General features: G+C 47.2%; 2 non-coding genes across 2 annotated transcripts; both read left to right on the forward strand.

Moving 5' to 3' along the window:
* Nucleotides 1-352: 352 nt before the first annotated feature.
* On the forward strand, nucleotides 353-435 carry trnal-uaa (transfer RNA leucine (anticodon UAA)). The gene has a single exon. It is a non-coding gene; the product is annotated as a tRNA-Leu (tRNA).
* Nucleotides 436-4,817: 4,382 nt separating this feature from the next.
* On the forward strand, nucleotides 4,818-4,900 carry trnal-cag (transfer RNA leucine (anticodon CAG)). The gene has a single exon. It is a non-coding gene; the product is annotated as a tRNA-Leu (tRNA).
* The last annotated feature ends 544 nt before the right edge of the window (nucleotides 4,901-5,444 follow it).

The raw sequence follows: 5,444 nt of genomic DNA on the forward strand, positions 1-5,444 counted from the left end.
TATCTGAGATGTCCCGAATTTGTCCTTTTATGAAACCTTGGTCAGGACTCACTTGGAATATTGTATCCAGTCTTGGTCTCCTCACATGATGGGTGATATTGAGGCTTTGGAAAGGGTACAGAGGAGAGACATTCGACGAATTCCCAGTATAAGACATCTTGGTTATCAAGTTAGACTAAAAGAGTTGGGACCCTACACCTTAGAGAAACCTAGACTGAGGAGTGATCCGATTGAGGTTCATAAATAATGAAGGGTCCAATTTAGCATGGGAGAGGAGTCATAACTTTATATTGGAAAAGGCCAGATGGCACCCGGATCACATTAAATTTCATTTTCAGTGGTGGGTTAATGTACCAGGATGGCTGAGTGGTTAAGGTGTTGGACTTAAGGTCCAATAGACATGTGTCTGTGTGGGTTCAAACCCCACTCCTGGTATCTGTGCTTACAAAATGTTACTTATTCTTTCCCTGACTTTTGCCTTGCACCATCATCTCTTCTGTCATTTAATCACTCTTGCCTTCCAACTGATCACAACTTCCTATTATTTGATCTGCCCCAGCACCGTTCCTTGGCTCTGCGCTTGCTTATAAACTGGTAAATCTTTAACTTAATCTCCTCTGTACCCTGACAATGACCTTCTCATCCTTCCTGGATTGTGGTTCCTCACAGGATCCGCTGCCTCTCCGACTCCCCTCCAGGTAACTGAAGGCCCTGAGCCTTGGTCTTGCTTTATACGCTAGCTGGTAGTTGATTCCTTGCAGGTCTGCCACCACTCAGGAGAAGCTCAAGACCCAGATCAAGCGAAGTATCAAGAGGAATGTGAACAAAGGCTCCCTGGTGCAGAGCAAGGGACAGGGCTCCTCCGGCTCCTTCAAAATCAGCAAGAAGGAAAACCCAGGGAAAAGTGGGAAAGAAGGTGAAGAAACCAGCAGACAAGAAATCTTTAGTGAAGAAACCAGCAGACAAGAAATCTTCAGTGAAGAAACCAGCAGACAAGAAATCTTTAGTGAAGAAACCAGCAGACAAGAAAGTGACAACAAAGAAAGTAACAGCCAAGAAAACGAGCAGCAAGGCGGCGGCAACGCTAAATAAGGCGGTGAAGAAAGCAGTGCTTCAGAAAAAGTCTCCTGCGAAGAAGGTCAAAAAAGGCAAGAGTGCGGCGGGCGGAAAGGCGCTGAAGAAAGTGCAGACATGGAAGAGCAAGGTCAAGCCGAAAGCAGCGAAGTCTCAGAAAGCAGGGTCTGGAAAGAAGTGAAAGCGCGGGAAACTTGTAAACATCTGAACACAAAGGCTCTTCTCAGAGCCACCCACATCTCTCAGGAAAGAGCTGATCCCCTGATCAAATGATCCCTGTCCCGGCCCCGCCTGCAGATTCCACATGGAAATGATTTGGAGTAAATCCAGGATCCCTGGTGACTCCCCTCCACCCAGCCTTTTCCCCACTCTCTGTAATAAAACAGAGGGATATCCGGCCCTCACTCTAACTGGGGATGTGTTCGGTGCAGTCTCAGTTCACAAATTCAGGGGGAGAGTCTGTAAGACAGTAACACTGGCGGAGAAACCCCACCTCACAACTCAAACCCCAACACATGAGTTTCTCCAATTCAGCTGGAGTCGGGTGACAACAGGAGCTGGGATAGGCTGTGATCGGGAATGTTAGGAATGGATTTGTTCAGGGAGGAATGTACCTGGAATCTCCAAATATAATAGTTCCTTATTTCCCCAGATGACACATTCTGCAGTGAGAGTGAAAAGTCTCTTTACTGCTTCACATTTACTAATTGTTTGGTTCGAGATGAATAATGAGTCAGAGAGTAATGACAGGATCTGAAGCTTCTCTCACACCAGCCCTTGAATGACTCAGTGTGAAGTGTCCAATGTGTGAAGCTACTGCCAGGGTTTGTCAATCTGAACAGTTTCAGCTCAGTTCCTGGGGGCCTGAAATTCCAACAGTTTGACTCTGTCTCTGATTGGTCACCCGCTTCTCAATCCAATTCTTAACCAATCGGAGTGTCACATAAATTAAATAGAAGTTCTCATTGGCTGAAATTTTCCAATTGGAAAAAGCCCGGCAATTCCAGAGCAGGAAGGAATTGAAGTGAATGAAAATTTCAATTTTCAGGCAACAATTTTAAAACCTCTCATTTTATGTTCTGTTTTATTGTATTTACCGTCACAAAATCCTGACGCGATTTTAGGAATCGTTTTCATTTGTCAATCTGTTAACTGTAAGCGGCGGGAGGAAGGTCCGGTTCAGCAATTTAAAACGGGACAAATATCAGCTTCCACTCTGTAAAAGGAACAAATTAGCGACTAACCGCTTCTCACAGGCTTCTCGGGGACTGACAGAAACGAGCGGTTTCTGATCTTTTCTCCTGAAAGAGGCAGATAATGCTGCAGGGAGCAATGAACTGCCCTTCACTTTCTGGCTGCTAATACACCCCTGACTTTAAACAGTTCAAACAGCGACTGATGCTTCTGTCGGAAAATGAGCAGATTCACCAGAATGATCCCGGTCCATCATGGCCAAAGACATCCAGCTGGCCCGCCGCATCCGCGGGGAACGCACCTAAAACCCAGCTTCAGTAACAAGTGTAACAAGGGCTCTTTTCAGAGCCACCAAATCAGCAAAGGAAAGAGCTGCCATCTCTGTTCATCATCAAACCCATTAGATTGGAGGGGCGGTCACATGGTTTCTGTTTTGTCACATCACTTTCCCGAAAGGCCTGTAGGACTGAGAGCTAATCTGGAATTTAGAAAGCAGCATTACCGGAGACTCATTGCTGCTCAGCACAATCTCAACCCCGCTCCTGGGATCCGTTAGCTGGCATTGGGGAAAAGAAATGGATCCCAGTTTTATTTGGAAGGCATTAATGGAGCCGGGTCCGTTCACATGAGGGTTATTTACAAACATTACCCAATGAGTTCACTAATATTTGAATCCATTGGAGATCAGTACACAGGATATGTAAGGCAGCTCGGTCACTCTGACTGAAACCGCCAGTTCCCCGGGGCTGCAGACCCTGACACTGCGGGGAGAGAATCCCCGACTCTATCCCGCCGCCGGGGGAAACAGACAGCTCTGTGTCCGGAGAATAGGGAGGGCCGGGGGGAAGGCACATATTAAAGCGCTGCAATGGACTCAGCTCCTGTGTGTGCACAACTCTCACTGATTCCGTCCTCTGGGAACAGTGCGGTCTAAACAGATCAGGTTAGGAGAGAAACACACAGCCCGAGAATGGCCTCTTCCTTCCTGCATTTACTCTGTTCCGGGAGCAGATTCTCATTGAGAAGCGGCGCTCAGATCACCAGAGAGAAAAAAAAACACAATTCAAACTGTCCAAATGAAAAACAGAGAATTAACCCGGACACTTCCATTATTAAATTAATTCATCAGCTCCGAACCAGTTCCCGTTAATGTACCGGGATAATCTCGGGATTTATCAAATCGAAGGCAGCGGGATTTATTAAATTGTTGATTCTGACACCCTGTAGTTCACTTCTTCACTTAACTGGAGGGGGAGATGTGTGAGCAGAGAAACAGAGCGAAATCCAGAGAGGGAACTGAAAACTTTTTTTTAATTTCCAAAATATACTTTATTCATAAAAATCTGTAAAAATTACAATGCCAAACAGTTTCCAAACAGCACCAAAAAATACAAACATTGCAAGGGAGATCAGTTTCCTTCAATACTCTCATGAGTTTCTTCCCAGCCCTTCCGTTTCACAATTGTCATGTCAATTACAGTTTTACATTTACAGCAATTGAGAATATTAACGATACAGTTCGAGGGGTTTCCCATTGATCCAGCCCCTCAGTCCAGCTTGGTGGGGGAACCTTACACTGTGGTCTTTCCCCATTGAGCCTTTGCTGCGGCTGCCCCAAGCTTTAGTGCGTCCCTCAGCACGTAGTCCTGGACCTTGGAATGTGCCAGTCTGCAACATTCGGTGGTGGACAACTCTTTGCGCTGGAAGACCAGCAAGTTTCGGGCAGACCAAAGGGCGTCTTTCACCGAATTGATAGTCCTCCAGCAGCAGTTGATGTTTGTCTCGGTGTGCGTCCCTGGGAACAGCCCGTAGAGCACAGACTCCTGTGTTACAGAGCTGCTTGGGATGAACCTTGACAAAACCCACTGCATCTCTTTCCACACCTGCTTTGCAAAGGCACATTCCAGGAGGAGGTGGGCGGCCGTCTCTTCCCCACTGAAAACACACCTGGACAGATGTGAAACAGGTCAATCCACTGTTCCAATAACTCCATCTCTGACTCCCTCCTGACAGTAACCAGCCCTTTCACAGAGACTGTGGGTGGCTCTGAAAAGAGCCTTTGGGTTATTAGATGACATTTTGGCCGCTTTACTTTTTCTGGGAGCTCTGAACGCTGGTTTTCTTGGGCAGCAGCACGGCCTGGATATTAGGCAGCACCCCGCCCTGTGCGATGATCACTCCTCCCAGCAACTTGTTGAGCTCCTCGTCGTTGCGGACAGCCAGCTGCAGGTGTCTGGGGATGATGCGGCTCTTCTTGTTGTCCCGGGCCGCGTTACCGGCTAGCTCGAGGATTTCAGCGGTCAGATACTCGAGCACAGTAGCCAGACAGACCGGGGCTCCGGCACCCACACGCTCAGCATAGTTGCCCTTTCTCAGGTGCCTGTGAACACGGCCCACCGGGAACTGCAGTCCAGCCCGGGAGGAGCGAGACTTGGCCTTGGACCGAGCTTTCCCGCTGGTCTTTCCTCTTCCAGACATTTCCACAATCTCACAAATACTTTCCACAAAGAATGAATAATTTCCTTCGCATTAATAATATCCTGTAGGCGGTCAGGATGGCCGAGCGGTCTAAGGCGCTGCGTTCAGGTCGCAGTCTCCATTGGAGGCGTGGGTTCGAATCCCACTTCTGACACGTTGTGTTTTGACTGAACTGGAGGAGTTTGGGAGCAGCGGTAAAAAGCAAAGAAAAAGCAGGAAAGAACATGGACGAACAAAATAACAATGGACCCAAAGATGTTGCAACAAAACATTAGAGAAAGAGGCAACTAAGCAAACAGCAGGGCACATAAAAGATCAAAAATGTAACCTTTGTATCGGGGTGCAAGATGTTGCCAATATCCTTAATGAATACATTACTGTCTTCTCAAATGAGAAGGTGATGCAGATATTGTTATGAAGGAGGAGGAGTGTGAAGTATTGGACGTGATAACTTAAGGAGAGAGGAAGTCTTAATGGGATGAGCATCCTTGAATGTGGATAAATCACCAGGACTAGATGAAATGTACCCCAGGCTGTTGAATGAAGCCAGGGAAGAAATAGTGGAAGGTCTGACCATCATTTTCCAATCCCTCACTGGATACAGGTGTGGTGCCAGAGGATTGGAGGTCTTGTAACGTTGCAATAAAAGCAAAATACGAGGCAGATCAAGCATGGCTGATCCTTTCGAGTAGAGAAAC

The sequence above is a fragment of the Heterodontus francisci genome, chromosome 35 (genome assembly GCF_036365525.1).
Source record: "Heterodontus francisci isolate sHetFra1 chromosome 35, sHetFra1.hap1, whole genome shotgun sequence".
Classification (NCBI taxonomy): domain Eukaryota; kingdom Metazoa; phylum Chordata; class Chondrichthyes; order Heterodontiformes; family Heterodontidae; genus Heterodontus; species Heterodontus francisci.